This window comes from Silene latifolia, chromosome 11 (genome assembly GCF_048544455.1).
Source record: "Silene latifolia isolate original U9 population chromosome 11, ASM4854445v1, whole genome shotgun sequence".
NCBI lineage: Eukaryota > Viridiplantae > Streptophyta > Magnoliopsida > Caryophyllales > Caryophyllaceae > Silene > Silene latifolia.
In genome coordinates, this window is record NC_133536.1 from 83860851 (window position 1) to 83871783 (window position 10933).

The following is a 10933-nucleotide window of genomic DNA, read 5'->3' on the forward strand; positions in this document are numbered from 1 at the left end:
AAAAGTCATCTCGAAATCCTAACCGTTGCGCACTCTGATCCTTATCAAGCTCAAACCAAAGAAAGTATCCCAAATCCTCAATGTTATTATCATCTCCATTCACTTTACAATCTCAAAAGTCCCATCAAACTCATACCATCACAACCCAAAATAATCGTTAAGTTAATTCCATCCCAAATAGTCTCTCTTATCTCGGTATGACCTAATCGTCGTACGACCACAACGTTTCACACATGCATCACCTTTAAGCATGTGGTTGACGCGCATAAAGTCCATAATATCTCATAAGCCATAATATCACTGAGTTCCTAACTTCCACCAAGTACACTCAACACCTATAAGTAATATTCCACAAGGTACAACATCTAGTTCTTATATTTCAAACACTCATCCAACTAGCATTAACCATCAATAAGCAACATATATGCCCTCTCAAAGTTGTAAACTCGTTACTATTACTCCAAATTCACAAAACCTTTAACAAACACTTCAATACTAGTTTACCATTCACCTAAAGATCTGACATTAACCAAAACCCCAAACAGATAAACTCTAAACAAAGAACATCTTTCGAATGAGAAAACTCTTTCACTCACGAGTGTCATTATAATTATTGCTACCATAATTTCCTCAAAGTTGGTAGGGCATACTTCCATATACAGCCTCTTAAGCTCAAAAGACTTTACCATAAAACTCGATAGTTCTTGATATACATTAGTATCCGAAGTCATCAATCTCAAACCTCAAACAAACTCTGACTAGACTGTCAAAATCCTATACAACCTCAATCTCACACCAACATCATCAGTCGCACTCGCAAGACCCAATCATTTCCTTTGAACACTCATGATCACGGCATTACTATGCACCAATAATCATACACCATATATTAAGCTAGTACCTATTGTACCACAACACACTCGCTATCGATAATGCATTTCTATCAAAGCATAAAAACATCACCATATAAATCTTATCACATGTGCTCATATAACAACCAAGCTTATAACCTCAATTTGTAGTTACGGTTTATTATCCATGAATATCATCTCAACATCATGAATCCACCACAAGACCGTGCGAATCTATGTCCTTCAATTAAACCCTCATACTCTTAACGAAACGCTTTATCTCAGATAGAACAAACAAAGATCTATGTAACATCATTGTAATAACATCCTCAAACCTTCTTATCTCAGTATAAGACCTTTAATGCTCCTTCTCCACACTCAATATGTTATCCCCATTCATACTCGCATCCAACTATGATACTATGTTCTCAGCCTCAAATAACCAAACACCGTACTAGAAGTATCTAACATTGCTCGCTAAAAGATCCAAGCTTCCACTACGATATGATCACAAGTAGCTCTAAAGAGGGAATTCAAAAGTTTTCAAGTTGCCATGAAGGAATAAATAATTTGCAGACCAAAAAAAAACATATTCATGCAACAATACAAGGCAAAAGAACACATAGCTTTAGGATGTATAAGCTCAGAGAGAAATCGATGTGAAAAGAGTAATTTCAAAAGTGCAAAGAAGAAGGAACTGGAGCTGAAATAAAGAACCAATAGAGGGTAACGATAGATGAAAAAGACAGAGGACAATGATAAAAGAAACCTTTGATCTGAAGGCTCAAATGGAAGAGGTATGATTAACACGTGAAAGGACGACAAGGATAGACGACTCCAAAAAACTAGTTTATCTACGCGAAGACGACATCTTAAGGTACAATAAATAAAGCAAGATGACCAAGTCTTACAAATTTTGTACAATCATCACTTAAGGTAACAATATCTCGTAACCTCCTTTCATCATATCTCCATAATACCTCAGGATCAACAAATCTCCATACAATTGCCCTTTTTTCATCACTACATTCCTCAGGTTATCGACTCTCAAAATCATCAACTCTCACGACTATCAACTTCAAGATCATAAACTCTCACAACCATCAACTCTCAAGTCCTTCCATTATCAAGAAACCAATCTAATCACACTTAATGAATCAATCCATAGCAATCTCTATATCCTCAAAAGATGAACACGACGATTCACTATAATCATCGTCAACATGGTCGTTCACTAAGCCAACGCTAAAACACTTTAACATTAACATCTCACAAGTCCATAAATTATAGTTCATCTCTTTCAATAAATCCTTTAAATGTATGATTAGTAAATAACTCCTCTACGGATAAGTCATTAACTCTTTCTTAACTCACTATTCACCATTACCGATCCTTACTCCTCAAATATGTTCTTCTAATTAAAGACAAGCTTAGTCGTCCAAAATTCCCAACGTGCTTAATCCAAATTCCAGGATAACATTCAATTCATTCCCCTTAATACCCTCGATCCTTAAATAACTCGCATAACCTTTTCTTTAGCACAAGACAAAAATCCAATAATTATAACCATTAAGATCATAAGCCACTATATTCCCAAATATTACCACAAGATAAATCTACTCATCATGTCTCTCACTTCTTGTGAAACTATAAAACCACAATCATACATCTTATGCCAAATATCACCACCTTGTATCATCAATAAGGATTTCCTCATACACATAAATGAACCTAACAACAACTTATCCCAAATGAGACTTCATGTAAACAACCTATAATCCCAAAGTAAGCATCCTTATTACCAAACTTATAATAATAAACGTTCTTTTCTTTCATTCTTGAACATCCATAACTACCATTAATCCCAACTTGTTGCCTCAAGAAACCACAAGGGAACCAACCTCAAAATCACCTCAAACATGGACAACTTCACCAAATAATCCAAAAGGATGAAAGTACGATAAGAGTAAAGATCGGTTATCAAGGTTTAAAAGTTTTGACCGACATATAACCAAAATGCACGACACGTAACATGCAAAGGACATTTTCAAAATTGACCGTCTTTAAAATCAACAAAGCATGCTCGAAAAAGTCATACATGAACAACACATTTAACACAATTAATAACGATGTGAAACATTAAGACATAAACATGTAAGTACATGATCAATACATGTAATACAACTAATAAAGATATGAAACATTAAGGCATAAACAAACAAGTCCTTAATTGTTTCTACCCCATTTACTCTCACTCATTTACTAAGTCATTTGTTTTAGTCATCAACTACGCGAGAGTTGGGAGCGTGTTCGCTCTGATACCAATTGTAACAACCCGGATTATAAAACAAAGGAAAAACTTATATAAATTAAATATCAGAGTATAATACTGATAAAAGGGTCAAGGTGGCGGAAACACCTGACCAATCCGGTTCGCTAATAAATCCAAAACCAAACTATTACATTATTTAAAGGTTCTTAAAACATAAAAGCAAACTCCTAATTTATTATTCATCTCGCCGCACAGTACTCCCCCGGCAATATATCATCCAAAACAGCAATCATCTAAATGACCTATGAATGGGGAGTCGACAATCAGTCGGGAGTAACTAGATGCTCTCCCAGTCATGTTTACAACAATTGAATATAACCAACAATTATTAACAATTCAAATGCAAAACTAGTAAACATGTGAGACCATCTATACTCATGAAAACTTGACAACAACTCACTACCAAACAATGGCATAAAGATAAGTATTCGAAATGTTTACTCCAAGTCAAATAACATGTGACGATGCATAACATAAACCACATTATGGCATCATCCACATCATAGGACCATTATGACCATGTGCCATGTAACAAAACCAACAACCTACTAGAGCGTATAACAACTGCCTCTAGTTACAAGCACAGTGTATAAAATGAACGCCGTTAGAGCGTATTACAACTGCCTCTAACTGTCAGAGCGTATAACAACCGCCTCTGAACTGTCGGGGCGTATAACAACTGGCTCTATCGGTGTGGACCGTATAATAACTGCATCCAAGGTACTATGTATAGCGTATAACCACTGCCTATCTGTCTAAGACCTGGCCAGACTCTCGGTGCAATAACTGTACACCGAACGAAACTCGGGGAATAGAGCGTATAACAACTGCCTCCATTACCCCCTCGACCATAGACCATACACCAGACCCCGAAGGGTTGCATTAGTTCATTCTGTTCGGTATATAACTGATACCTCACGTCATCTATACAACCAGCCCACAAACAAATGCACAGTATAACTGACCATACATATATGTGAATAACATCACTATCAAATCATAGGATAAAATAACTGACTATCCTACAACCATATGAACATGAGTAATAAACGATATATGCAAACATAGCGTTATATAATGAAACTGAACACCACATAACATGTGAAACAAGTATCAACCATTCAATGTTATAGTACTCCAGCTATAACTTATAACATTAACTATTCAAGGTTATAGTACTCCAGCTATAACTTTAACCATACCCTTACCTCGTAACTCAACGTTATATTAGCTCAGCTATAACATTGACTTCATTAGCCCAATGTTACATTAGCATTAGTGTGGACATGGGCCACGTCTCGGTCTGTGGATTTGGGGGGCCACCTACCGGTCCATAGTCACGGGCCACCTGCACACCAAGCCGATCTGTTGGACATGCAGCGGTCTTTTGAAAGCCACGCTCGGCGGCGTAAAAATGCTTTCTCCCGGATCGTTTTAGATCGGTCGGTTTCGGCTCGGTAAGGGTCTCGAAACGATTAGAGATGTTCGGAGTCGCCACCAAGCATTTTTGGGATGCCTGGAATCCGTTCGAATTCCACTTTATACCTCGGTCAAATCGAAGCACAAAGCAGCGTTTGACATAGGTAGTAAAGATAAGGAAATCGTCCCTCTTTAGCATCCTATCTCTAGAATGACTCTCGTACGCCCTGGATAAGGTCGTCCACTATCCAAAGTTTCTGAGTAAGAGGTGAAGGTACGTATTGGGAAGCCCTTTAATCAGACACCCAATCCCGCCCGCGTTTAGCGGCCTCTACTGATCGATCTTGGTTGGTTGAATGCAAAAGTTGATAAGACGGTTTAAATGCATGAATGCGCATCCAATGATTTAAACCTAACATGTGAGAGCTTTCTATGTCGGTTAATTTAATTCAAGTATCAAGTATAAGATGTCGAGTTGGATTAATGGTTGATTTGCATGTAAGACGGAAATTAAACATCCATTTACCGTATTAGTTTTAGGATGCATAACATGATCCATTTGTCTTAGTATGGCATTTTGCAAATATGGTTTTGAGTAATCGAATAGTCGTCTGATCCGTCCTATATCCGGGTTAACCGGAGTCGGGATCGTCCTAGACTAATGCTGGAAGGAAACATGCCCTGTACCAGACGGCTATAAGAGGCGCGAGCCAGCCGGCGGTGTAAGGAGCCTCCCTCTGGTTTTGAAAATGAGAAAGAAAAGGCATGCTTGAGGCGCGGGTTAGCCAACGGTTGTATGCTGTGTTCTGACTGTTTATAAAACGTTATAAAACGTGTTAAAAATGGGTTTTTTGAACCCGGTTTGATTTTGAAGGGGTCGTTTAGACCGCATTTGTTGATTTGAAGAACTAGACTCGAATAATCATCATTACTTGATAATATTCGGTGTCGGGTTCGATTTGACAAACTTGACATGAATAGTTTTGAAAAATGATTATGGACTAATTGTTTTAAGTCCATTTTGAATGTAATTAGTCGATACTCATCATCGTACCCGGGTTAAAATCCGGCATGGTATGTAGAACCAAGGATGATTTCGTGTTGGTGACTAATATGTTTGTTTGAAAATATGAAGAAATGAAATAAAAGGCTTTAAAATACCTTTTAAATGTCATTAACCAAATATTATCACCGAAACACGGATTTAACCGTCATGGTATGAAGAACCAAGGGTGAAAAATGTTTTATGGTTAAAACATGTGAAATGAAACAAAAAGGTTTCGAAAATACTTGAAATGGTAAAAACCAATTACAAATATGAAAAATGGATTAAGGGAAATGACGAGAACAAACACGGTTGATCTCTAGTCTGAGTACCCCATTTAGGCGCGAGCCATTTGGCGACCTAAGGGGCTTCTGCCTCAGACCAAAAATCGGTTTTGGCTCGTTTATTCCATGTTTTGGTTCATGTTATGCATGTTTTAGCATGTTAGAGTCATGAAACAAATGAAAACATAATAAAAGAGGATTTTTACACCCTCATACTTACATGTTTGGTTATGGCGAGTGACCGACGTAAGTGTAACAACTTGTTTGATCGGAAAAAACTCGGTTTAAAACCGTTTTGATAAGTAAAAGAGTGTTTTAAAAGTTTAGTGATGGTGTAGTGGTTGAAGTGGTAGGTCAAGTGGTTTAATGCACGATAACGGTACCAAACAATGTGCAAGGCTCGTCTTTACGATCGGTAGGTCGTAAATACGCGTCGGATTGTGACTTTAGAAGTCGAGTCGAGAATTTTAAGGGAGAAAAGAGGGGGCGGACACTTGCGTCACTCTCAAATGGGTGGCATTTGAGAGGTATTTATAGGAGAATGAGTGGTTGTGTGAGTTTTGAGCGACGTGGCCACCTGGGCTGCTCAAAGAGGCGCGAGCCACGTCGCGGGTCTTCGAGCTGTGTTGTCGCTTTCACAACAAACGCAATCATGATTTGTTCTATCCTAGGTTTTGTAGTCACATGTTTGGTACTTGACAAACATGAATCCGGGAAAACTTAGCATAGAAGGCTTTGAGATATTTTGTTTTTGTGTTTGACTCGGTTTGACTCGTTGTTGGAGTCGGGATTTGAATTTTCGAGTCGGTTTTTGGTCCGGTTCCGGTTTTGACTCTAGTTAGTGTCATCGCGACCCCGTCGTCATGCATTAAACACTCTAGGTATTTCTGAAATGTTTTGAAATGTTTTGTTTTCGAAATCGTTTTAAGTTTTCCGACGTAAAGTTGTACACAAACTGTCGATCAAACGCTGCGATCCCAAAACATGTTGTCGTCCGATAATCATCGGGTGTTTGTTGGAGTCTCAGCAGATACTGGGTATCTACAGAGCCCCCACATTGACTGAGGCTTGGACAGGGCGAAATTCAAATAAGAGTCCCCAGGTCAATCGAAGATTACAACCTGAAGACCCAAGCGACGTCGAGGCGGCTCGAAAGGATTCGGGCCAAGGACCTGCCGTCAGGAAGGGCGACGCCAAGGCGACTCGAGGGTACGCGTCAAAGGACCTGTCGTCGGGAACATTTTAGAGTCTGTCGACTGTCCGTGCGGGTCGTTTAAAGTCTGTTAGACTACGTACAAAAGCTCGCCAGCCATAAGAAGGAGTCATACCTGAGGCATCTTCGGATATGTCCTTGCATGGTTGCGGATAAATGCTCGCCAGCTGTGGTGCGTATGTGAAGAGGGCTCGCCAGCCGCGGTGCGTTGTAAGACTCGCCAGCCGAGACAAGGAAATGTACCCGAGGCATCTTCGGAATGTGTCCTTGAAAGGGTGCGGACAAAGGCTCGCCAGCCACGGTGCGTATGTGAGGAGGGCTCGCCAGCCGCGGTGCGTTGTAAGGCTCGCCAGCCGAGACAAGGAAATGTACCCGAGGCATCTTCGGATATGTCCTTGCATGGTTGCGGATAAATGCTCGCCAGCTGTGGTGCGTATGTGAGGAGGGCTCGCCAGCCGCGGTGCGTTGTAAGGCTCGCCAGCCGAGACAAGGAAATGTACCCGAGGCATCTTCGGGATGTGTCCTTGAGAGGGTGCGGACAAAGGCTCGCCAGCCACGGTGCGTATGTGAGGAGGGCTCGCCAGCCGCGCTGCGTTGTAAGGCTCGCCAGCCGAGACAAGGAAATGTACCCGAGGCATCTTCGGGATCTGTCCTTGAAAGGCTGCGGCCAAAGGCTCGCTAGCCACAGTGCGTATGTGAGGAGGGCTCGCCAGCCGCGGTGCGTTGTAAGGCTCGCCAGCCGAGACAAGGAAATGTACCCGAGGCATCTTCGGGATGTGTCCTTAAAAGGTTGCGGACAAAGGCTCGCCAGCCAAATGATAAGGTCGGTTGATGGACCATGGGAGTAGCCGCGTCAAATGGGCTTGCTTTGAAAGTAGCGAACTCATGATGCCGCTGTGGAAATAGTGGGCTTGGATTTTCACTATCACTGTTTTTGGAATGAGCGGGTTCCGCGAGGAACCCCCTGCTGGTGTTTGAAAGAATAGTGAATTTGAAATTTTCACTATTGATTGAAGTGACGGTTTATATGCCGCCGTTGACATTTGATGGAAATAGTGAACTTGGAATCTTCACTATTGATTGAAGTGACGGTTTATGTGCCGCCTTTGGGATTTGAAGAAAATAGTGAATTTGGAATCTTCACCATTAATTGAAGTGACGGTTTATGTGCCGCCGTTGGCATTTGAAGAAATAGTGAATTTGGAATCTTCACCATTAATTGAAGTGACGGTTTATGTGCCGCCGTTGGCATTTGAAGAAATAGTGAATTTGGAATCTTCACTATTGATTGAAGTGACGGTTTATGTGCCGCCGTTGACATGTGATGAAAATAGTGAATTTGGAAGTTTCACCATTAATTGAAGTGACGGTTTATGTGCCGCCGTTGCTTGAAAAATAGCGGTTTTTGAATTTTCGCTGTTATTTTGAAGTTGGAGGAAAATAACGATTTTGAATTTTCGCTATTATTTTTGAAGTTGGCGGTTTTGATCGCCGTTTGCTTGAAATTTTTGAAAATAGCGAATTTGAATTTTCACTATTTGGTTTTGTTTGTTTTCGAGGAAATGACGACATTTAATATCGTCAACGAAAATTCGAATTTGTTGTGGGGAATTGGGCCAAAGGCCAAATTTCGCTGAAAAAGCAAAAGGGAGGCTTGGTTTAGGCGCGAGCCATCTGGCGATGGAAGCCGGCTTCCCTATTTTCTGTTAAAAAGACGCGAGGTTGAGCTGCGGATGATTATTCATCTTCAACCTCCAAAATCTCGCAAAATCGCCATTAAAGGACCTTCTAGCTTGCTTTCGCTTGTGCCATTGTCAACAAATGTCATCTCAAGGTAAGTATTTCCTCTTGAATCCTTTCAAATTTGTCGATTTTAGCTTGATTAAATTAGGGCGAAATTTTGCCCTAAAAATCGAATTGGGCGTTTTTGATTGAGCCAATTTTGAGCGAAATTGATGTTTGCATTAGGTTAGAAACCTGTTTAAGAGTATAGGGGTTCTTTTAGTTTGCATTTTGGCCCCCGTTCCCGCTCCCTGTGCTCGAAAAACGTGATTAAGGTGAGACACCGTCTCACTTCGCAATGCCAAGTTTATTTGCTTGGATAGTGGGTCCCACTAGGTTTCATTGTAGTTGGGAAAACCCGTGTTTGCCATCTAAGGACCTTCGTTGGGTGTTTGTGGGCAAAATTGGATTTTTGCCTTTTGTGACGGTCTTACGTCTGACAAAATAAGCGCCTGTTGTAGATACCTCATTTCTGCACCTCCCGCAAACCACCCAGTGATGATTGGGCCGCATGTTTGATTCGCGGAACGATTTGTGACAGTTCGTAAGATTATCGTCAAGTGATTGCTCAAATATTAATGTCGACCTCTTAGTTGTCATCTACGTCCTGATACGGTCGTTTTGGCAGTAATTAGAGTACATTGAGTCGGGTCAAAAACCGTCTCCATTTTCTGATAACTGTTAAATCCCGAGTCGGAATATTCTGGAATGTTCCGGATATTTCTATTCCATATTTCACAAATTCTATCTTTTGGCAAATAATATCCCGCAATATTCATAGGATAATCGAATTATTTCCGTCCTACCATAACTCAAACGCGGAAATCTTTCTTCAGCAGGAGGAAACCTCCTGGGAATAGACGCAGCAGGTGATGCGCCTCTTCCAAGGAACGCAGTGGCTGCTGCGCCTCTTCCCAGGCCCTTCTTTGCATGTTCCACGTATATTTTTTATATCTTTCCGAGATTCACTTCCAAAGAGTCTCCGAAACCCTATTCCGTCGTGTGATTAGTATAAATAGGAGCCTTCGCTCCTCATATTTCTCACGCGAGTGTCCGCCCTTCTCTTCTCCCTTTGCATTCTAGACTTCGTTCTTACTAATTGGCGCCTACGTGCTTGGACTTCCGACCACGTAAGCTCGGATCTTTCCGGGTACCAGCCTCTCCGTTGCATGACCGACCAATTTGACCAACTACACAATAATCAATCTAATCAACTTATTTAATCTATCGTTTTCCTCTTACGAGGGCACTTTCTTTGCATTCGTGTCGAGCATTCACTAATCGATATCTTAGTTCATCTCGTTTCGTCAACATGTAAGTCTGAGGGTGTACAATTCCTCTTTTATTTATTGTATTTTATTTATCGTATCACCATTGTAAGATTTACGTCGAAAATACCTCATTAAAACCGATTTCTAAAACCGTCTTTAAAACCTTTTTTACGGATTTTCGAAGATCGATCGAGAAAAGACGCAAGAATCGCCGCGCCTCTTCGTGAGGCCGCCGCAGATTCTCGCTTCTTTTCTTCTTCCTTCGTCCTCTCGTAATTCGTCTTTGATTATTTGTTTTCACTTGTTTTCTTTAATTCTTCAGTACAATAGTTTAATAATCACATGTATATAATTCATCATTCATTAATATGTTTTAATCATCATAAATCCGCCTTAAATCCCAAATAATCAATATTTGCGGGTTTTCGTCATTAAATTCAATTCCGGGATCCAGAGATTCAATTCATCAATATTGGGTTTCTGGAATTCGTCTTTGATATAATTTTCACCTGTTTATTCACATGCTCATCATTAATTTGTTGTTAATTCATCATATTTAGACTAGTTAATTGATTTCAATAGAGGACTCATTAATGTCTTTCACTAATTAATCATTCAACCTTGTAAATAATTCGTTTACATCCGTATAATTCGTGTTTTACTGTTTTTATGACCATCATTCACATGTAATTAACCTGTTAATCACTTTCATCCGAGTCAAATAATCTAATCAATC